The sequence below is a fragment of the Serinus canaria genome, chromosome Z (assembly GCF_022539315.1).
Source record: "Serinus canaria isolate serCan28SL12 chromosome Z, serCan2020, whole genome shotgun sequence".
Classification (NCBI taxonomy): domain Eukaryota; kingdom Metazoa; phylum Chordata; class Aves; order Passeriformes; family Fringillidae; genus Serinus; species Serinus canaria.
Genome location: NC_066343.1, coordinates 64,696,935 through 64,721,736, shown reverse-complemented (window position 1 = coordinate 64,721,736; position 24,802 = coordinate 64,696,935). Strand labels below are relative to the sequence as shown.

The window sequence follows — 24,802 nt, the reverse complement described above, 5'->3', positions numbered from 1 at the left end:
GCGTTTTTTCAAAAAAATTGAAATATCTCATTTTTCTCATATAGTTTCAAGTTATATACTCACGTTTGTTTCTTCTATTCAAGGAACAAAATTCTCACAAAACCCACAAAGTTACACATATTTACATCAAAATGAAAATGGCAAGCAAACACGCACTGCTTTTTGAGAACAGATTATTGTAAAAAAATAGTTTTTCTTGTGATACTAGTTTATAAAGACATACAAAGTTTTCAGATGGTCTTTCAGGCTTTGTTTGTTCAACCTCATTACACAAACCTGAGGAAAATACATAAAAAGAAATTGCCTGTATATATAGATTTAGTACTGTGTTTATGTGAAAGAAAAATAACAATAAAATAGCAAAATAATACACCCAGTTCAAAGCCACAAGGAGCTTTAATATATTGAATAAAATTTAGTTACAAATAATTTTTAAGTGGATTTGATCCTAAATCTGCTTCTTAACAAAGTCTGAAGTGCTTTTGCAAGAGTTTATACTGAAGTGTTCCTTTCAACTCCGTGCTTCTTTTCATTAAACACAAAACAGAGTGGACACTTACTAACATCTAGGTTGTTTATTCCAATATGTAAATAATGTACCTGCCTCACAGTTTAACTTCAAACACTGGAAAATAATTTTCTTGGGATAATGCTGCATTTAAAACTCAGTTCTAAGATTACATAAATTTTTGGCAATAGCTTGATACAGAAATATTTTTTAACTCTAGGCTAATATGAATTTTATGTCAGCAGTAGCTAGCCCACAGCTTAAGTTTCTGATGGGGTACTCACAGTAGGGCTCTATCCAACAACTCCACATACCCTAGTTACTATCTAAGCAAATCCCAAATTATTGGCAGCCACAGAGTTCAAGGAGAAAAGGAAAAAATCAGAACATGCAGTACCATATGCACATTTGAGGCTAATACATTTCACGCACTTAATCAAGTAACTCAAGCTAGTCTGTTTCATCCAGAGAAAGGGCAGAAGTAACTGATTTTACCACGGTCTGTTCTCAGGCAGTCTCCACTGATTTCAGAAACCTTCTTTGACTCCAAATCTCCTGGCTGAAGTGCAGTGTTGTGGCTTTGCCTCTGTCAATGAGCACAAAGAATATGCCATGTCAGTTGTCAGCCTGTGCCCTGCTTCTCCCTATGGATGCCTACCAGAGAGTCCTTGTCATCATCCCCGGTAACTCATCTGGGGGAGAATCATGCTCAGCACTGAAAGGGTGTTCCTATCCTGGAAGCTGCTTGTTTTCTCAGCAGCTCTGAGTCAGCGATAGTCTCTCTGTAAACATTATTTTCATTACTCACCACTTGCTACCTACTGGTTTCTACCTAACCAGGCTTTATGTACAAAGAGCTCTAAGCCACGGTATGACCCAAACTACCACATATGATTACCTCCTTCCCACCTTCATTTACTTTCATGACAATTTTTGGCCCGTTAACTCCGTGTGATTTTGTTTTCTCTTTTATCTTCAAGATTTAACCAGGCAGAAGTAAATGCAGTCAGTACTGCTCTCTCCAGAGATCTTTTGAGAACACCTTTAAGAAACCTTACAGTCTTTGGAGATTTAGTGTGTATTTTTCTGAACTTAACATCATTAATGTAACTCAAAACTTCAAGAACTGTTACAAGCAGATAATGCATTGGGATTTGAAGTGGTCCCTATAGCCTGAGAAGAGCTTTAGTATTCTTTTCCAATTTGGATTTGTTATGGTTTAACAAAATCAAATTAAGAAACAACAGACGCAATCTGAATTTCAGCTATTCTGCATTAGATCCTGTAACCTATTCTGATCCAGCAAAGCCTGATTCTGCCAAAAAAAAAAAAAAACAGTTCTTACACTGAACTCAAAAGAGCTACACCTACATCTAATGCTTCTGCCTGCTAGATCATGTCCAATTTTTGTGGAAGCTGAGAGGATTAGAGAATGTAATACAGAAACAGCAAAGTATATTTGAAACCCCTCAAGGACATGGAAAAGATGAAACTTTACTTGTGCTAAGCCCCCTTAAATGCTTGTGAAAAGCCTTTTTTTTACTAAAAAGTCTTAAATATACTTAAATTAAGAAGCAAATCAGTTATTTCTCATAAAAGTATCCAGTGGAAAATTTTAAGAACACTAACAATTTTTAGGATAGAATTATTCTTCACTTTTTCTCTGAAATTTTTTTATTGTTCTTTATAGAACAAGATCAGCCCTTAGAGCTAGCCTGTAAGATTCACCATGATATATCTTTTTTCAAAGAACAAGGCAGTTGTTTAAATACACATTCTTCTAATCACATTTATTTTTGAATTCTGTCAGTTGTAAAAGTGTCAGGGTATTTTTAAGCTTTAGAGATTTAGGACTATGTAGGTGAATAGTTTTCTAGCAGAAAGCATACTTGTAAACAAGTATTATTTCAGAATATTTCCAGGGGATCTCTATCTTCAGTTTTGACTGGATTTTGAACAAACTTCACTTTCTCTGCACCTGCAGTCTTCATCTTTTGCTGTCAGAGTGGTTTGCTGTACCACGCGCCTTGCCTGTGGCATTCTTCAACTAGCTACACAAAGATACAGTCTCTGTTTGACTGTAAAACCAACACAGAGAAACACAGTCTACCTATTTTTAACTCTGGCCTTCTATTTTAGGCAACACAGAAGAGAGCTTCAGTGCAAGTCATGCCACAATTTCAGTTGATGCATTACAGGGTAAGATAGCTGCTTCGTAAAATGCCCCAGAATGTTTGCATTAACAGATTCTCTAAAGAAAAAAAAAAAAAAAAGACCAAGAAAACATGACCAACTTCTTGAGGCAAATCCCTTCAGCACAGCTGGGGACCAAGGCAGCAGGAAAACAAAAGGCAGAGAGGGGCACACACGTCATCTGCCCCACAGGGAACACTTGCTTGGCAGGCCTGTGGCTGCTGCCCTGCATTGTGTTTGTGTCGCAGCTACTGCGAAACGCTCATGAGGGCTTTGGGGCCCACTAAAGACAGGACTAACCCTTACTGGGAAATGTTCATGCAGGCTTTGGGGCCCACCAAAGCCAGGACTAACCCTTACTGGGAAACGCTCATGCAGGCTTTGGGGCCCACTAAAGCCAGGACTAACCCTTACTGGAAAATGCTCATTCAGGCTTTGGGGCCCACTAAAGCCAGGACTAACCCTTACTGGGAAACGCTCATGCAGGCTTTGGGGCCCGCCAAAGCCAGGACTAACGCTTACTGGGAAATGCTCATTCAGGCTTTGGGCCCCACTAAAGACAGGACCAACCCTTACTGGGAAACACTCATGCAGGCTTTGGGGCCCACTAAAGCCAGGACTAACGCTTACTGGGAAACACTCATGTGGGCTTTGGGGCCCACTAAAGCCAGGACTAACCCTTACTGGGAAACGCTCATGCAGGCTTTGGGGCCCGCCAAAGCCAGGACTAACCCTCCTGCTGATCTGCAGCTGAGCAGGACTGCAGTGCCAGATCAGCAGCCCGGCCTGCCAGCCAGGACACCTGGGCGTGGGTCTCACGCTGCTTGGAAAGTCACCCTCGGTGCCTGGAAAGTCACCCTCGGTGCCTGGAAAGACAGCCTTGGTTCTTGGAAAGACAGCCTCCCACCAAGCTAAACTTGGGAGGCCTCCCTGGGAGCAAGCAGCAGAATCGAGGAGACCAGAGAAGATGTTAATCCACCAATGCTTTATCAAACCTGATGCAACAGTTCTTAGCATGATACTGATTTACTAAAATGTTTCTTATTTCATCTTAACCCACACTAGTGACAATAGTATGAGGATGTGAATTGCAAGCAAAAGTAAATAACTAATTCATTAAAAATCATGCAGCTGAAATACAGAAATGAATAAATGGCAACAAACTCCTTAATTTGTTGATTTAATCTCTTTTAATTTTTCCCATGAGGCCGCTAATAGGGGAGCTAATGAGCTGCCAGTCATCAGTCATTGGACACTGACTGCTCCACATTCAAGAGGCTGATTAAATAATATAGGTGCTTATTTTATTCTGGCAGCACAACAGGATTGAGATTATTAGTTAGGAAAGAGATCAGACATTTTGAGCAAAGGAGAGGCAATCATTCTAGTTATACCAGTCAGAAACTATTCTCATAAAACAATATAATATTAACTTTTTCCTTATTTGGATTAGAAGGGAGGAAAACACCTAAAGCATGGTATGAGGTATAAACCAAAATAGGGCACAGGATTTCAACACGCAGAATAACTCCAGCTCTGACCTCCAGGGGGTCAGCACAGCTAATGGACATCAACTTTCAGAAGAAACTTCTCTCTACAGTCAGTGATTGGTAGAATAAGCTTCAGCCTACTCATAAATTACAGATGTCAACCCATTGGGGAAAAAAAAGTTAATATTTTGTAGTAGGGGGGAATTTTCCTCTAGTCTTTTCTGATGATGCTGAACAGTTAAGTCAGTTTATATGGTATAGTTCTTTGAATAATTTCAGCACTCCTGACCAATAAACTCCAGGTACTTCTACTTCTCTTAGCATAATTTACAGTACTCCCATAAATCTGCAATGAATCAGTTCAAAGAACAAAAATGAATAGTTTTCTTTTTTGTAGAGCTATTTATTTTTGTTGGTTTTTTTATCTCCTTGAACAGATGAGATGAATATCAGTAAAAGAACAAGGGGGGAAGAGGAAATGGTTTGAACTCTTATGCAATAACACTTAATTCCAATTTGTTTCAAGCAAGCACAAATGATAATACTGGTGAAGTTTTGGTTTGGCTATCAGGATGTAGCTAAAAGGTAAAATGTTAAAGCCAATTAAAAACTAGTTTTTACTGCCTACTATCCAAGTACTATTACATTATGCATGTTCAAATAGAAAATGGATTGTTTCTATCCATTAGGGTTGTCCCTACATAGTTAAGTGACCTGTTGAACTTAGTAAGCAGCAGTGTTTTGACAACAGTGAGCTGAAAAGCAAAATAAGAGTAGAAATACAGTTAAGAAATCTTTTCAGGTACTCATGATTATTGGTTATTACCTGCAACAATAAACCCTCACTCCTCTTTGAATGAAAATAGTTGATGCTGTAAATCCTAGCACAGCTGTGATGACATACCCAGACTTCCATGGATTTACTAGGCAAGAGTTGTAAAAAGGGTCTATCACAAAGCCAAAGAGCTTCTAAACCTGGTGACCTTTGGCTCAGCTACCTGAATCACAGGGACTAGCCATATACTCTTCCATGAGCTGGGAACACTTAGATGTTATTTGAGGGAATCATAGGGAGATTTTGCAGAGAGAATTAAAATAAACTAAAGACATAAAAAGCAACTTTTCTCAGGTAGCAGTAAGGATTCCCATGCAATGGGATAACAAGACCAAAGCTGGAGAAGAAAAAAATTTGGGAACATGGTGCTGATTCTTAAGCTGTGGCTATTGGTCTTCCCATAGTCAGAAAAAGAAGTTTTAAGGTCAGATGGAAAAAATTATCTGGGGGAACAAAGTCCTACAGACACAGCAAAAATTATCTTCTATTTGTAGACTCTAATCCATACAGTCTAGACTACCTGTCTTTGGATGCATAGTCCATATAAATGTGGGACTCCTCACGTACAGAAAGTGGAAATTTCAGGTTTGTGTTAAGCACTATTCACTACCAGCAGTCAAACCAAGGCAGCAGCTCCCCAGCAACAGGATAACAGTCCTCAACTCAGACATTGTTTACACAAGGAGTGCAGGTTACAGTGACCTCTCTTCCAAGTGCTAAGGGTTTAATTCTTCAACACAATGATGAACACCAATACAGCTGCTTATCTGAGCCTGCACTTCAGGGACAAGAAAAAGGAGGAAAAAGAGCTACTCTCCTCCTCCTTCTGGAGCATTTCAGAATTCTAGTCTGAAGTTGTAAATTAATTTTTACATGAGTCAGGAAACAACAAGCAGGTGTTCCCATGCTTCCAGGATCTGCTCAGCAGTGACAGAGAAGGGCAATGGAGATGGGGAAGGATTTGGAACACATATCCTATCAGAAACAGCTGTGGAGCTCGTAGTGTTCAGCCTGGAGAAGAGGAGCCCCAGGGGAGACTTTATGCTCTCAACAGGTCCCTGAAAGGAGGGTGTAATCCAGGTGGGGGTCAGCATTTCAACCAGGAAACTACTGACAGATTGAGAGGACATAGTCTAAAGCTGTTCCAGATGAGGTTTAGGTTGAATGTTACAAAGAAATTCATTACAGAAATCTGGTTAGATATTAGAATAGAATGCCCAGGAACATGGTGGTGCCACCATCCCTGCAGGTGTTTAGGGAAAGACTGAATGAGGCACTCTGTGCCAAGGTCTGGTTGACACAGTAGTGTTAGGTCATAGGTTGGACTCTGTCACATGATGAGAGGGAGCTTCAGACAAGTCCTGCCTTAGTTTCAGACTTCTGCCAACCGCTTAAATTTAAGAAATCACTCTGGCATACAAGTTCTATGGATGGTAAATCAGGTCTATTTACAAAATAAATTATTTATTAAACTGACTCTAGATACCAGACAAAAGATCTTAATCAGAGTTACTTACTGCAAAGTATAAAATTAAAAAGAACGACTAACAGACTACAACATAACTTGAAAGCGTGCACAACATTAAGGTGGCACCTATATTAAAGCTAGAAATAGTATTGATTGGGGACCAAATGTAACTCACCACCAATATATCAATAATGTACACAGATTCCTTCACTCAGCCTCCAGAGGAGTCACCGCAGAGTGGGCGTCCCTGCTCAGGTGAGAAACTCCACACATTTCCAGGGAATGTGTAGAATATTTTAGCTTTGTGAAAGTTTTGGTGTAGCTTTTATAGTTTGTAAAGTGAGGTGTCTGTCAGTCAGAAATCCAACTGATCTTCCAGATCTCTCTCTGACGGTAAGATATTTATCGGCACTTGGGAGATGCCAGATCACTATGGTTAACTCCATGGTGCCAGTTTGTCCTGTTTGAGTTATATGACCAGTTAACAAACAAGAGATAAGCTCTTGCTGTGGGAGCAAGATGTCCTGATACAGTCTGGATGGTCTCAGAGGTCTTTTACAACCTAATTGATTCTGTCATTCTGAATGGTGCATTTTGGTGTACATGGATCTGTCAGTTTTTATACTGTAAAGGACCCATGTTTCAACTCTTTGGCACTGGACCACTCAGAGTTGTATTTTGGGATACTGTGGAATGGAACTCAAACCCGAGTTCTGCATGGGAGAAACAGCTGTTAACAGATGTAGAGAAGTGAGATTCTTCGGCAGGGCTGCAACTTGAAGCAGCGCTTTCACTGTTCTTTTATAGATTCAGCTTTGAAGAAAGAAAACAAAAATCATTACAAGTTTCTTTCATTTAGGAAAGAACATTTTTCCAAATATTCAAACAGCATAACATTAGAATCTAGAAAACACAGGCTCAAGACATTCTGTTTCTTGATTCAGATCAAGAAACTGAATGCAAGTCTCCTTTCCTCAACTACAGAGCTCCTGGCTTTGCTGAAATGGTTGTCTCCACTTTTTAATAAGAAAATATATTTTGTTCTGATGATGCCTTAGTTAAACTTCTATATCACATATGAACACTTGAATGGGAGGTCCTCTGGAGTATCCTAACCCTGCTTATTTGAAACAATCTAAGTTGCTTCATCAAAGTTTTGTCTGTACTGTAAAAACAATTCTGTACTGCCCTGACAAAATACTTTTGCACTGTCCCTTCATTTCACATAAGGAAAAATGAAAACCTCCTCATTATGCATTAGCCATCTTCCAAAACCCTTCTGGTGGTGCCTTGTTGCTTCCATCCCTCAGACTTAAACTACCCAATTTTTATCAGGAATAAAAATCTCTGAGACACATCCATTTCTATGTCCCAGGATTTCTGGACTCCTTTCCTTTGTAGTAGCTTCTCAAACCCACTTGAACGTAATTTAAAAAAATACACTTTATTTCTTTCCCCGTTCCTCCCAGATGTTCACAGCAATGCTTGTCCTACTTTCATAATACGCTATGACTTTAATTATCTCTGGGCCCCATCTCTAGCTTATCTCACTCCTAACAACTTTACAGAGGAATCCAGCTCTTCTTGAGAAGCAGATTACAGTTAATTTTCTACAATACAGCTGCAAAACAACCTGTCCCTCCTAAATTAAATAAATTTTCCTCCTTACACTATCCTTGCCAGTAACAGAATGCACTGCAGAAATGAAGTCAGACACAGCTAATTATGTATGTTCACTCTTTGTTTATCTCTCTTTACAGGACCTGCCTCACAGTCTCCAGCAAGAATAGGCATGATTAGATTAAAAAGTCCAGGGATCCTCTGATCATCTCTCAAACCCCATCCAATGCCATTAGTACTATGGACAAGCCTCAGCTTCTGTATCTTAACTTAGCCTGTATGAACTATTCCTCCTTGAACATTAAATGAGCCAGAGAGTAAAATGCTGAACATAGTAAAGCTGCAGAAATATCCATCTGTGATACTGGACAGCCAGGGTCCTTGCTACTGTTAACAGCATATTATTTATGAAGAGTGACGCTACTGACAGATGACACAATTTAATTTTCATTAATATTAGATATTAACACCTGTTAACTGCTTGGGGATGTGAAATGATTCCAGAATAGCCATTCAGATTTATTTCAAATCAGAAAAAAACTATATCATGGAACCTTTTTTCTAGTGGATAAGAGAAATCAACTGAAATACAGATTATTAAAGATATAGGTTAAAATTGAAAGACAGCAAGGACCTAGAGCTGCAACTCTAAAAATCCATGAGAATGAATGCCCTAGTTTCTAATTACTTTGGCTAAAATTTCTGGTTAAAAATTATATTAAGAACCACAAGGACAAGACAAAGAATCATGGAAGTTTGTTTTAAAAAGAAAAGAGATCAATCTTAGAAGAATTATAAAATCATTTAAATAGGCCTCTGTGCTTTTTTAAAAAATGAAAATAACTTGTAACTAAATTCAGAATTTGTTTATCAAACCAGATATTAAACACACTAATTCAATAGCTACACTATCGCCTTTATGCTTTTTACGGGGTCAGGTGATGCTTTCAAAAGACCTGAGTGTCATAAAACACCATCTGCTTTAAAAGCACCTTTTTATTCATCAGCTTCACCGCTGAATTATACTGCTCCTGTGAAATAATATTCAGAATTCTTGTATCTGAAACGCAAAATATTTCTGGCCTGTGTACCTGTCAGTATCAGTCCCCTTCACATATAAACCAGTTAGTTCTGAATCAATTCACCTGAGCATTTAAATCAGTATTACTGCATTAATATAACTCTCCACTGGGGCTAATATATGCTGCTTTTTAGTGTTGTGTAATGTAGCCAATTCCCCTTACAATTTTAGTTAATGAAAGACTCTTTTCCACATTTCTTTCCAAATACGGTTGTGTAACATCACTGTGTACTGTAAATAGTTTCCCACTTCCATCTGCTATCTGCTCTAAACTGCTCTGGTTTGCAAAGTTTTTATTTTACAGTTCTTCAACATAAAGCCTTGTTGTAATTTCTTCTGCACTATGGCTACCAGTAGCAGTGGCACATAAAGATTATACTGCAAATACTTAGTACTGCAAATTCGTAGTACTTAAACAGAGTCTAAAAGAGTGCCTAAAATATTAATTTTAATGAAAACATTTCATAACAGATTAGACATCATGAGACTCTTGAATTCAATGGGATGCACCTTACTGATCAGCTGAGCTGAGTACCTCCTTCTCAGCACTCTGAAAGGGTACAACAAAGGCCCCACAAATGTGATACAGATAACAATCATTCTAGACTTAAATTTTGTTTGTGACTACAGTGACAAGAACATATTAAAATAATAAACTAGAGGTTGTCGTGGTCGATTCTAATGTACTAAAAAAACAAAAAGAAACACACACAAAAAAAGATTTTTACTGATACCTGTCGCTGCCACAATTTCCAACAAAGTTCAGACAAGCCAAGACAATTTGAATGATGCCAGGTAGTTCTGAAATATGGTTGTACTGGGTTTGTGTGGCAACGGTTTGGTAGCAGAGTGGCTACAAGGGGGGTGCTCTGTGAGCAACTGCCAGGAACTTCCCCCATGTCCAACAGAGCCAATGCCAGATCCAGGTTGGACCCACTTCTGGCCACAGCTGAGTGTCAGGGTCAGCAATGGCAGTAGCACCTCTGAGAAAATGTATTTATAAAGGAACAAAAACTGCAGCACCTCCAGCGAGAGAGAGGAATGAGAGCGTGTGAGAGCAACAACTCTGCGGGTACTGAGGTCAGTGAATGGTGAGGCAGCTGCTCCTGCAGCCCCTGGAGGAGCCACACCAGAGCAGGTGGGTGTGCCTGAAGGAGGCTGTGACCCCGTGGGAAGCCTGTGCTGGAGCAGGCTCCTGGCAGGACCTTTGGGTGGTGGAGAGAGCAGCCCAACTGGGGCAGGCTCCCTGGCAGGACCTGTGACCCCACTGAGGGCCCACAGCGGAGTAGCCTGTTCCTGCGGGACTGCACCCTGGGGAGGACCCAGGCTGGAGCAGTCTGGGGAGAGCTGCAGCCGATGGGAAGCACTCACATTAGAGAAGCACATGGAAGGACTATCTCCCACTGGAGGTACGCCTTGCTGGAGCTGGCAAAGAGCATAAGAAAGATGAGCAGCAGAGAAAATGTGAGATGAGCTGATCACAACCTCCACCCCTTCTTCCCCTGTATCGCTTGGTAGAAGACAAAGAAATAAAGAGCAGAGTTGAGCCTAAGAAGCAGAATGAAACAGGGATTTTTTTTTTTTAGATTTGTTTTTTCATTATTATTCTCATTTTTCTACCCTCATGCTATTAAGCAATAAATTAATTTACCTGAACTGCCCATGATGGTAGCTGATGATTCTCTCCCTGTTTTTATCCTGACCCATGAGCTTGCTGTTATTTTCTCTCCCCCACCCAGCTGAGGAGGGGACTGACAGCATGGCTTAGGTGGGCACCTGGCAGCCAGCCAAGATCAACCCACCACATCACTGATAGCTCAGGAAATCACAGTTTTGCAGTTATATTTCCACACAACATGCTACTTGAATCTCATGATTACTGTACAGTTTCTATGATCAGAGTCTCTAGATCTAATTGCTTTGCTGGGTACAACACAAACATCAAAGACATATTTCTCTTTTCAAAAAATGTAAAACCTAACAATCTCATGCATAAAAGCTTCTCAGTAATTCAGACTAGAAGAGGTTTCAGGAGGTCATCTAGACCCCAAGAGCACCAAGGAGGGATCAAAAACACCAATATAATTCCTTAGACTTGCTTAATCTACCCAATTAGGAGAATTTTGAAACTCCTTAGGTAATGTAGACTACTGATATAATATTTATATTAGGTAATGTTCTTAATATCTATTCTATATCTTGCATACTGCAAATTAATACAAGAATTTCTTTTGCAGCCTAAAAGCAACAGAACAACAAACTGCTTCTGTCCCTCTGCAGAGCTCACAGAGTACTTTGAACACTTTAAATATATATTCTCTTAATATTTAAATGTAGCAGTTTTGATTAATTTTCTCATATGCCACATTCTCCAGATCTCTGAATCTTCTTACTCTGCTGCAGACTCCCATCTATCCATTTTAAAGCACTGTGCCTCTAAAATACAAAGTATTTTAGCTGAGGCCTTGAAAATATTGAAGGGAATAAGAGAAACACAAGACACAACTCTCTCAACCACACTCCCATTTGTAAATTCTGTCATGGTATTTACTTTTTGCACAGAAGGATGACATTATTGACTCCTGTTCTTCTTCTGTACTGTTAAACCCCTCACTTACACCTGTTAAAATCTGATTATTATTAGAGAGACGTTCTACCCAAATTAAGGTGCAAATGAGACTATATTCTGAAGTCAACAGTACAGCTTTTATTAAACAGTAAATGTGAGGGAGACAGAGAGAAAAAATGGGGCAAAAAAGGAGGAGGGGAAGAAAGACAGTAATAGAGAAACAGCTTAAGTAGAAAAAATATCACCACTCCATAGGTTCCAACGATGTCTCATTGGTCCTCTTCTTCTGGTCTTCTCAGTGGCTGCAATCTTGTAGAGGTGATGGCTGCAGACTGTATCCATCAAATGGTGGAGGGAAAGAACCCAAAAAAAGCCAGGTCCAAGGGTTTTATATTATGCTGAGGTTATGTGGAAACACCCCCTGTACCTCCCCTGGATGATGCAACACTGGATCATGGGACATTTCATGAGTCTTTGGCATCTTCTAAAATGTTGCAGCTGTCTCTTACCATTGCAGTTGAATCAATCATGGCTCATAATAGCCCATCAGCCAAGATGAATATCTTCAGCCTACATGTGGCTGTCCTGGTACTTTGAAGAGGAGTTTTCACAGCTGAATCATTATATAAGGGAGGACATTGGCATGATAAGAAGGACTTGTGGCCCCTCTCATGATTTGTCTTTTATCAGTCACTTGCATTATCTGGAAATTGTAGCCCCAAGCATGCATACCCTTCTGCGCTCTGTGCATCACTAGCAGAGTACTCAGCCAATTGTTTGAGCTGTTAGCACCAACAGTCCAGTCTCTTACAGTATCTGCATTGTTTGAGACATTAATCACTAGCGATCCAGTCTCTCACAAACCAACTACTTTCCTGAACCCTTGCTACCTCAGTCCTGCATTTGTGCAGTTGTGTATCTGTGTTTCAGAGCAGCACCTTAGTCTTATTTCTACAAAGCAAGTTTTTATTTATCAGAAACCATGCAGCAATCATAACACAAAAATAACTTTTTCTCTTCTTCTCCACTAAGCTGAATTCCCTCTCCTTTCACCACTACCTAGTGCAATGGTACAATGCTATCCATGTCACTAATAACATAGAGATTAGTTGCCACACCAAGGAGCTTTGCTACACCAAGCCCTTTGCTCAGACAGAGACACACTGATAACCAGGTGTAAATAATTTTCCAAGGACTGGACATCCTGCACAGTAGTTTCATATAGACTACAGACTATAGACTGCTTTTCTGTCTTTGAAACTTGTTACCTTCTTTAGGAAGAAACCAGAGCACTTTTGTTTTCAGAATATTTCATTTCAGTAGGAACCTGTGTTGCTGTTCTCCATGCTACACGTAATGGATTTACTTCAGTGTCTTACAGCAGTTTATAATTAAGTGATCAACACAGAGAGGGTACGGCTAAAAAAAGATCTGTTAAAAATCTGCACAGAAGATACTAATTGCTAACAGGCTACACGAACTTCTGACCATGTCTTCTGTTGTCTAAAAGAAAACATTTTGCCTACCTTTTGCCCTTGTTTTTTTTAGATTCTAGGGTCAAGACAGTTTTACACAAGGTAGGACAGGGCAGGTGCTGTGCCTGCCTTCTTCTACTGCAGAGCCAATCCCTTATGGTGACATGTAAATATTTCTAAAATATATACAGTAAGGTGTGCATAAGTATTTATAAATGCATGGACTTTATAAATGAATTTATACTTGCAAAATTTACATATTACTTAATAAGATATATCAATAATAAAGTTTAAATATGAATAGAAAAAAAAATAAATGAGAAGAAAAAACAGATACACAACCAGGCATTAACATGAAACCCCAACAACATCACTGTACAGTGTTACTTGGTCAGTCTTTGGATTCTGTGCTGTGCCACAAGACACAGACAATGCTGCCTACTAAAATGGAAAACCAGAACAGAAATTCAATTTTACAAGAACATGTGCAGGGATACTAAGGAGAGTTCACAATGTGTTTTCCTCAAAAGACAAAATCCAAAATGATAGATGTGATGAAATTTCTGAAACAAACCTAAATTACCCAGTGTGACAATGACAAGGGCAGGGGATTACACTTACCCAAAGGCCTCCCCTGAACATGGTGCAGCAGTAAACATGGGTCCTGTTCAGATAGAAGATGAACTCCTGAAGGCAGCTTCAAGGTCACCTATATCTTACTTAGCAGACTGGATTTATAAACTCAAGATAACTCCTAATATATCATCCACAGCTGAAAGTGCTCAACACATAATTCATCAGGCTCACTCTTCAACAATTTTGCAGCAAAGATCCAGCACAGTTGTTCAGACCTGCACAAATTTTCCCACTCTAGTCCAGGGGGCAAATTATGTTCCTGCTGAGAGTAATGGCATCTCAAGGAACAAGCTCTTTGGGATGCCTGATTGCATTGGGCCAACTTCAGACAAATCCAGGATGGGTTTACTACATTATTTGGACCAGCCATGAACAAAAAGCAGCCTTCTTAAAATATATCTCCTTTTCTAGTGGTAGAATGGGTCATCTTCCTCTGTATTTCTTGTTTTTTTCCAGTGTTCAGTGGTGTTTATTATTCTTCTACTTCTTCTGGTGGCTGGAATGCCAGCGCGCTACCCACCCTTTTCCTTTAAAGGGTTTGAGAAAGGACAGCCCTTCAGGGCTGTGACGTGTCTCTCAACAACCCTAGAGACCTCCTGCTTTGCCAGACTTCAACTTGGCCACAGCTGACTGGGAGACATATCTGATCACATCTCTGGCCATGGTTTTAGCCATGCTTTTAACATGTGGCTTAATAACTCCCAAACTCCTTGAGAAAAATTTTATAGCTTTTGAAAAGAAGCTGTAGAATAAAGCTCCTAGTCCACTTGGGATGTTTAATAATTTATATTCAAGGAGGAGTCCTTTTAATTATTTTGTTATTCCCTTTACTACTTATTCTTTACTATATGGTGCCTTTGTTAAAACACCAGAACCTTCCAGGCCATCAGATAAAATTCACAACCTCTTTTCCACTGTGAAATAAGACATGCTTGCTTTCATTTGTATTTATTTTAGTGCTTCCTCTATCAACATGAGGTTGGTTTACTGGCACATAATGCAGTTTGCACTGTGTTGATGCAATGAGTTCATTGCTATTACCATTTTCCAGAACTCACCATAAGAATGAGACTAATAAATCTCAAACCAGCTGGTATTCAACAATGTTTTGTGTAGAGGTAGATGGAGATCAAAACCTTCCAGGCATGTCAATGAGAAGGAAAACTGTCACTGGCAACCCCAGGAGAAGTTTCCAAAAACCATGCTAGCTTCCTGGCTGTATGACAAATACAGGAATTTTCATCCATTTTAAGCTTTGCTTTCATAATTGCAGGACTGAAGACAAGATCCATGGCTGGTCAACAGTTAAAGCTTTGTTGTTGAAGCTAGTAAGTGTTCATACATTCCAGCAATATACATATGGATGAATAATGGACTTGCTGCAAAGAATAATGCCTTGTCTTACCCAGCAGCACTATTAATATTATTCCAGCTGTCTGGGTATTGTATTTCTGCTAACCTCACCTCCCACTGGCCTGATGGCTTCCAGGGGCTTTGAACAGCTGTTTGGTAAAGTTCAAACTGGTGTTTTGTGGGAATATTTTGGTATAAGGTTTGTTGGGGGAGCATGATGTGAAAACTGTGGTTCACCATCCTTCTTTTTGACCAACTCTGGCTCCAGCTGCTAAACATCATGGACTGGAGAGGCTTTTATCTAACTGTTAAATTTCTAGGGCAAGCAGCACCCATTTACAAATAGCTGTTTCTTCTTTTTACTACTAGAAACTTTTAAATTTTGTCCTCAGTAGTGTTCACTTTTTAAAGCTCATTGGATTAGAATGTCCCTTAGTACCTTGGTGACTGTAGTCTATTAAGCAGTACATCTGACCCTTTCTCACAGTTTCAACTAATACCCCTGAATAACTGTTCATAAACACTATCAAATATTTCTTTTCTCCTAAACATCCTCACAGCCTTCTTTTCTGAGTGGAGATATATTTACTCTAATTTTACACCAATTACCAGATTTGGTTTTCCAATTCCTTGCACAGCTTGGATGTTTCACACACTTCTGACTCTGGCAAAGTAATGAAGAAGCTGTGGTTATAGTCCTTTATTATAAACTCCAATAACACGCCAATGTAGCAAATGGTAACTGTGTGCTCTAAAACATCCCCATGTCTAGGTTTTGAGCCCTGTGTTTAAGCAATCTGTGACAGAAGCATCTACGTCATTACTAATAACAAAGAAGTGAAAATTATTTTAATTTAACAGCTTGTGTAAAGGCTGATTTAAGAACATCCATTCCCTCCCTGGTCTGTAATTACTGAGGCAGGAAAAATGGTTTTAAAAGCTTCAGCTACTTCAGAACCCATTCTGCCTTTCAGACACACAGTCCAGGCACACTTGAATAATAAGTTCACCACTATTAAAATGAGCTTAATGCTGTTATTATTGTGCTTAGAATAGCCACCAAATACCTGTTACTTCTAAACGACTTTTTCACAGACATATGCATATTGTGAGTCTTGATTTACAAGACATGAGACCACTTGTTTAATGTTCAGATGACAGTATTGCTTGTTTCAGAAAAGGGCCTTAAACTCCCAAAGCTTCCCAGTTCTCCAGGAACACAGAAAATGTCTTTTAACAGATGCTGCAGTCTATCAACAAGCTACTACTACATATGCACAGAAAAACAAATTAGACAACATTTAAGTCATGCTCAATGAAACTTTATTAATTGATCACTGGGGCGATCATGACCTGTCTCCTATTGTCACCATTTCCTTTCTTTCAAAGCTGGGTTTTTTGGCTGTTTTACCTTTTTCAATCCTGTGGTCTAAGCAGGAATAAAAACAATTAACAGAAAAATCATGTCTTTTGTGTATTCGGCCAGGATTGTGTTTTCAGAAAGTGCCATGAACCCCACATCAACATATGGATAAGGGAATACACGGAGAATAATCCCTGTCATGGTATTACAAGTATGTGTTAGAACACAGATGCAGACAAGAGTTGCCTCACCTTCCCTTACACAAACTTTTGTTTTCATAATCCCAGCCCAACCATCCTCTCCTGAACATACATGGTCTTTTAGGAAGACATTTTGGGATGTAGGTGTCCCTACAAACATGTTCCCATGAAGTTGATTTTTTACTTCTGGCCTTCAACTTTAGTAAGCAATATTAACTATATTTTCTAGAATAGGAGAAAGCCGCAGGACAGCCCCAAGGTGACCTGGTTGGTTTGAAGGTAGAAGAGGGGGGTCTCTTGGTCAGATTCACAGGTCTGGTGTGTTGTTTGGATAACCTGGGGCTGAGTGGCAGCTTCCTGGACAGCTTCACAGGCTCACTCCTCTTCCCAATGCACATGCAGATCTTGTCATGTCCCCCCACTCCCTCTGGCATACTCCCACACCATTTAACTGTACTTTCCTTTTATTTTGCTTTCTGTCTATTAACATTAAATTCTCACTTAATTTTATTGTCTCTTACTAAACAATTTCATACACCCTCTTTATAATAAAATCCTTGTATAGTATAAAGAAGTATATGAACATACGTGAATGTATGAACATACATTTATACCCTTCATTCACTTTCACCTGTGTCTTTGCAAAGACACAAAAATACACACAGGTGCGCATATCTATGAGGGCCTTTCATGTACTTCTGTGCCAAAGAAAAAGGCAAAGTTTTCAGCAAGTACAGGGAGTTCAGACATCACATGGGGTACAGCGACAACCATGACAAAATGGTGACTCCTGTGGTGACAAAGGGAGGACTTCCAAGGGCTCATGGATCTGATACTTTTCTAGGCTAAGGGGGTTGTAAGGCTGGAATGGGGAGAAGGGCTTCTGGTGACAGTGGTCATGAGACTTTTGAGGGTCAGGTCTTCCAGCAGGAGTCGGAGCAATGGATCCTGCACCAACTGGCACCAAAGTTGTTCTTTAATTGAGACCAATGACATCTCCCTTGGTTGTAGCCTTATCTCTTCCTCTCCTCATTTATGTAAATCACAATAGAAATCTACACTGCTGCCAATCAAACAAGGAATGAAGAGAAGTAGTAGACATAAAATAACTAGGGAACAGTATATAATAATACACTGTTACATAATATACATATTTTTATATATATATATATATGTATGTATATATTTAGGGAGTGAACTTATAAATACTATTTTAACATACAATAGTAATAATTACAGGGAGTTGGGGTAATTTGGCATTACTTAGGTTAAGCAGATATATGATGATTAGAATATAGAGATGACACAAAGCATGTGAGGTAGGGCTTTTCCTGAAGAGAAGATTATAAGACACCCTTTGAGTGACAAACAGACAGGAAATGGTTTTTTTGTCTTCCTTATATTAGGACAAGATAGTATGATCATACCTGATTACCTTATCTAGACAAAAAAAAAAAAATCCTTTATACTGATGCTTAAAACAAAGGGGCCACATGAGGATTCTAACTTCAGATGCACAGACTTTACCACTGAGCCTGTTTAGTTAAACAAGGTAGTTAACACTTCCATCTAAACAAATAATTTGAATATTCATGTTTTAAAGACTAATCTTTATTCCTAAAATACGGATCTTCTATTTTTTTCCATTTTTATTCCGTATTCACAAAATCCTGATCCACCTACTTTTCTTAAGGTAGGTAGAATTTGCCCTGTAATCACTGAAGTGAATTGTTTTTATTTTCTCTTTGCATCATGATTAAGCAAAAGGAATCTTTTTAAAGAAAAGCCTACTCTTTTTGGATTGGCTTTTGAACTCTCATGATTTACCAGTTAATGTTTAGGGGTGAAGAAAGAGCAACAGCAGCAATCCAATTTTTGGATGAGGCTGAGAGCAGATGTAGATTTGGCTACAAGTCATCTTTGCTTTTCCAAAGACCATCTCCTTTTTCGTCCAAGAAAGAGGGGTCACACCATACAGCAGCATCCAAAATGTGCTATTCATCAAACAGATGATCTGTTGTGAATTCTAAGCCCTCCATTTTTTATATCATGATTGACCCTAATTGTTCTTGCTCCAGTTAGAGGTCTGAAAGTTTTCAGAAATTATTGGTGCCAAGTTTATTGACTCTTTTTATGGACCAGTACATACTTGCTCACAGGGAATGTTATGTATCACATGTTCACCAGAAGTGGAAATGTGACAATTTAAAAGCACTGTTAATATGGAATGACTTTGCCCTGAGGGAACAATGAATTTGGAAAGAGAACTGCCATGCCAAAAAGCTTGGGTTACTCCAGGTTGCAAGGGGTTTGAAATTCAGGAGATTAGAAAATTTCTTAAGACAAGGAAAACTAAGCGTATCAGATGTAACAAATATGCTGAATGAGATCTTTTCAGAGATCATTATCTGTAAAACTAGAGAGATCATAAAGATAATCTAATCTATTCTATGCAATGGCAATAGGACTCAACCTGAATGCAATCCTGGACAGCAGAGATATTTTAAGAATTATTTTGAAAGTTCATTCTTTCTCACTTTTAATTCACTAATTTAAAGTGCAGCACGAAAAGAGAACAACTCTGCCTGCTTGGGCAGTACAGGAGGAGCCAGGCAGAGCCACAGCTGCACTTGGCAGGTACATATTGCAAACATGGGAATTACCAGTGGCTCTACTGAAAGTTTAAAAGTTTTAGGGCTAAAAAGTGGTAGTAAATATAGCCTGCTGGATATGAAAATCTTTTAGAAGGATTAAAGTTCATGTTAAATAGAACCATTACCAACCTGTATCTATCTGTGATAGATAAAGGTCTCACCTCTTCAGTGAGACCAGGCAATATAAAAGATAGGAGGGCCAACAGTTAGAAACCTTCCTTCTTCATTATTTAGCTTGTAAAAAACTGTGCACCCTTGACTTCATAATGTTTAATTAAATTAATCCACAACGATAAGTTAGGGTGAGAGTGAGGATTGCAGAATGGGTACAGCTGACCAATGAATAAATTATACTAAAATAACATGGGCTGACTCTTCAAAAAAATTAAGATCAACCTCAAGGTTGATCAACTAAGTTTAGCCTAACTGCCCATGCAGCCTAAGTACAGACCCACAGACAGAAGATTTTTAATTCCGAGCTAAGCTAAGGAGAAATGTGATAGCAATATCAGATAAATCAGACTGGAGATCAAACAAGGCATCCCCCCAAAAACTGTAGGAGAACAGTCTGGAAAAGTTCAGTGAGAAAGTCTTTGTAAGCGAAATTGTTAGAGCATTAAATTAGTCCAATTTAAGAGTACATCCAAAACTCTGGGTATAGGCTGAGCTGCCCTTTGATCTTACCACGTGAAGCAACCCTACAACCTCTCTGAAAGGCAGCTGTACTGAAGAAATAAATGGGAAACAAAAGAAAAATAAGGTTTTCTGGGAGGAACAGAAAAGTTTGAAAGAAGGGTTTTACCTAACAAAACTCTAAAAAATACTGCCTGAAGAAGGAAAAATGTATTGATATGTACAGGTGGGTATGTAAATATATAGAAAATATAGAGTTTGCAAATTTGAGTGTCTGGAAATACCAGAATATTAGTTTCAAACAAGACAAATGGATGGTAGTAGGAACAAAAGCATTTCTAGTGTTCTTTGAGTCTGTAATTAACCTGTGTCTGATTCTGGAGAAGGAAAACCACCTGGGAGGATAGAGATTTTAACTCAAATAGTGATACAGCTGAATGAAGTGGCTGAACTCCATTTGCTTCACTGCCATAAGGACTGTGGAAGTCAAACTTCCACAATCTCTAAATGAAGGTCAGAACTTCCAAAAGCCCCATTTGTTCCCTGTTTCTCATAACTGAACTTTACTTGCTATGGGTGGCAATTGCAGATGAAGCCATAAACTTGGCACATTAAAAAGGTATATTTTGCTGAGTAACAAAAAATGATGATAATAAAATGTAAATAGCTGAAAAACTTTAACCCCCTTCTGAAAAATAAAGATGAAAATTCTGAGACTGACCTATCCTACTCAACTCAGTCCACTGGAAAACCTGCCCTTTTAGAGCATCACACCTTTGACATAAAAATTTAGTCTGGCAGGTTTCCAGATCAATTTTAACAACAACAACAACAACAAACAACAAAATACTAGGATTACCTATCAGTCTTTTTGCTCCTTGCTGGCTTTATGCTAACTGCATTTCTCCAGATTTTGCCTCCCTCCACGGTCTGTGTGCTCCAAGAATTTACGTTAGTCCTTGTGCAGGGCTTTAACTAGGCTGCACTTCGTCACAGGAGACTGACGAGCTGCAGACTTGTTGTGGATGCTCGGAGCTGCGAAACGCGCACGTGGTAAATGGCTGCTTTCCCTACGCGGGCGTGCGAGCATTACTTGTTGCTAAACTTGCTCGCTGCCTGGCCAATCCATCTGCCTGCCTTGGGAGAGTGCCTAGTGCAGCTCGACAAAAGCAAGCCAAGTCTCAAAAGAAAAGACTGATAGCTGCAGCAGAGCATTTCTGCAGCAGAAATTTTACGCTGGTAACACGGACACAGAATCCACACAACGGTCTGGCAGGCTGCTGCGCTCTCTAGAGGGAACTCACAGCAAGGGAAACTGTATTCATTCCCAGGGTATTAATACATTCCCAGGTGACTGTTGAAATAGTGAAAATATTACAGATGTTGACGGTACAGTGCTTCAATAAAATGCAGGGAAAACTGGCTCAAAAGATCCTCTTTGGATCAAAGCAGATCGTTTTCTTTCCTATTTGCTCATTTACCAGCCTTTCTCTCTATTCTCTCTGAGACCAATTTCTCTTCAGCCTTTCACTGCCAGTCTATGCCAATACCAACACATTCGGAAGACAATAACACAAAACAGAATCTGGTAACTAGTGAATGTATGTGCAGACACAAGAGAGTGTAACACAGGAAGAATAAAATAATTTCTAAGGAACATCAGATGGTGGAATATATGATGACAGTTATAGGAGTTCCAGGAGGATGTTTTCATTAATGAATAAAAAAAAAAGGTATATTAAGTGAACATAAATATAAATCAATATAATGTAGTATTGATATATTATGAAATATTATGAGATTAGTACTACCAAGTGGATTAAAAATGCTTTGAAATAAACAACACAGTCCAACTGTCACTTAAAAAAAAAGCATATAGAAGGAGTGGCATCTCTGTTTCGACAGCTTATATCAGTATTTTAAAAGAGAGATCACTGACTTACAGATAAAAATCCTTTTCTTTCTTTCTTAGAATGTGAACATCATTATATTTACCAAATCATATTAAGCTGAACTGATTTTACCTATTTCGGCAAGTTTTTTATTTCTGCTAACAGAACTACAGTTTACTCTGTCCTTCATACAACACCAAACCCTTTACAGGAAGGTAAACATACAGTAGGAACAGATTTAACTGCAGTACTTACTTTTGCCTGGTAATGAATTGTATGTTGACCCATGCCAGCTCATGAATGCTTCCTGAAAAAGGACTTGAAAATCCAACGTTTCAAAGTGTTTCTCAGATATTTAAAGAAGAAAAAAATCCAAAAAGAAAGAGGGCTAAAGACCCCAAAGAAAGATAAACAAAGCAAAAGCCTGTAAGCTTTAGAGCTCTGACTGCAAAATATTCAGCCTGGCAGCTCTGGGAGAAATACAACTCTGTGTACTTGTACATGCTCACCCCATTAGAGGAGGAGTCAGTTTTGCAACACTTATGTTCCTTGCTTCAGGCAAAACAGTGATTCTCTTCAGTGCAAGCAATGTTTGTAGTGTGATGGCTGTGAAGGTGAGAGGTGTACTCTGGAGTGTAGGAATGCAGCAGCAGAAAAAGAATAATTGGGAGCATCAGCCACATACTCTACAGGTTGTTGAGATTCCTTTTGAATGCTTATTGCCCATGATTTTTTCTTTTCTGAGGGAAACCTAATACCCCTTCAACATAAACTACATCCGTAATGTTTTTTTCTGTACCAGTAGTTCGTGTTTTATATTTTAGAATAGCAGATTTTTTATTTTTTACAACAGAGTAAAAGGTGTTGGCTTTACATCAAAAAGCTGATTAAACAAAAGGAAACAAGTCTTTTTTTTGTAGTTTTGAGAGCTATTATGCAATAAGGCTGTGAATTTTACTAACATGACTATTCAGTAGTCATCTATCTCAATTAAAACACTTTTACATTTTCTTATAAGTGCTTTCACTGAATCATATTTTTATCTTTTCTGTATTCAAGCCAGTGTACTGAATATAAAATGAAATGTGTGTATGTGTAGTGAAGATTCCTTTAAAGAAGAAGACTGAGCAAGGAGTCTCTTTTTCATAGTGAAAGGAGATTTCAGGGGTGTGGATGCTAAGTTGTTACTAGAGTCAAGACTCTCCAATCCAGGTCAGCATTGCTCACATCTTGTGACCGAATGGACATTCTGCAGATCATTCAAAACAATTGGTAATCATAGGATCAGTGTCTTGTCAAACATTTGTGTTTCTTGGAAAATGTTTTCAGGTAAGGAGTATGTGCTTTGTGATCTATCCACACAGAAATCATAAAACTTAGGTATGCTCCTTGAGTGGGGTTTGGCTGTGCTAACCACCAGCTGCTGCCCAGATCAGTGTCAGACTGCACCTCCACTTGCTTTGCTCCCATCATGTGTGCTGAGTTATCCATTTGATTCCACAGTCAGACAGCATAGGAAGCTCAGCTGGTACTGGAAGACAATTGCTTTTTTTTTTTTTTTTTTTCTTATTTGTAAACTTCTGAACAGGCTCACTCTGAGACCAGACAAATGCTAGGAACAGAATGTAGAGCTGGTAGAAAAGACTAAGCTGATGAGCCCTAAAATTTATCACATGCCCACATCATACAGCCATCTCTGAGCTAATTCTACCAGAGACTCTCCAAGTTGAAAGGGATAAAATTGCTCCTGATAAATAGGGAATAGGTGCTTGAATAGATGCTATCACCTTAAAAATAAGCAAAGGAACAGAAGATAGAACCTAATTCATATTTAACCAGTTTTGTAGCAGGCAATGCCCGGTTGTCTTATTTCTGCATCTGCTTGACTCTTCTAAAGACAAGCAGATCTAAACAAAGAAGAGGGAATGAGAAAGCTAAGATTTGTCTGGGGAGGACACTTTCAAAATGAAGGTGAATCAAGTACTACCATCACTATCAAAATTTCTGAAAGAGAAGGATATATTGTTAAGGTCTGCATGTACAGTTTTGCCTGTAATCAAAACAGGCTTTATAGCCCTAGAGTCTGGATGATGGGGAAAACAGAACAAAAAGTAAATCACTAATGGATTAGTAGTGACAGATGAGGGATAATAGTGAAGAACTGAACTGGGATCAGTAAAAATGATAACTTAAGACATTTATACCTGCACTATCCAGGTCATAGCCAGCTGACGTAATGCAGCCCTGGTAACTGTGGCAGCAGGCAGAGCAGTGTGAGATAGCTCTTAATATTTCCCCATGATTTTGAGTTAGCTTTTTCAGCTTTTAATGAACACTGTGTCCCTGTGGCTACACTGCTAGCAATATTTAAGCTAGTCAGGCAAGTCAATACAAGTACGCTCAGCCTCTGGTGGAATACTGCCAAGAAAGGGCAACTCTGATCCTAGGAGCACTGGATTAAGGTGAATATTTTAAGGTAGTAGTAAAATCTCATATGCACAAAAGACAGATCCCTTACATTCAAGACGGTCTTTCAAATTAGGGCAGAAGAAAAGAAAGATCACTCAGATGATGTAAAGGCTCTAAAGTCTGTCTATTAAACAGTGACTTGGCTGGGTTAGTGTGACAAAGTAAATGTTGAGACAGAAAATGGAACAGGCACCTACTTGTCTCTGTAAAGGTAATGTATGTCTATAAATATGAAAGAGAATAAGCACTGGAAAGGTGCAGTAGCAGTTTAGGCTAATGAAAAATGCTGGAGCAAAAACAGCAGGTAGAAACAGAACATATATAAAACCAGACAGTGAACTGAAAGGATACTAACCACTGGAG

The 24,802-nt window shown here is 39.0% G+C and overlaps 1 protein-coding gene across 14 annotated transcripts in view; it reads right to left on the bottom strand.

The window, feature by feature from the left end:
- The window catches only part of PRLR (prolactin receptor), a 156,383-nt gene that overhangs the window by 65,849 nt on the left and 65,732 nt on the right, over positions 1–24,802 (bottom strand). For 9 of the 14 annotated variants that reach the window (XM_030236887.2, XM_030236881.2, XM_050987382.1 and 6 more), the window contains one exon: positions 1,004–1,094. The exons of 1 other annotated variant lie outside the window; for it this stretch is intronic. The gene's annotated coding sequence lies outside the window, so the exon portion shown is untranslated. Of the gene's footprint in view, positions 1–1,003; positions 1,095–22,225; positions 22,496–24,802 lie in introns of those variants that run through there. 4 more of the 14 variants (XM_030236888.2, XM_050987383.1, XM_030236889.2 and 1 more) reach the window with 2 other exon arrangements.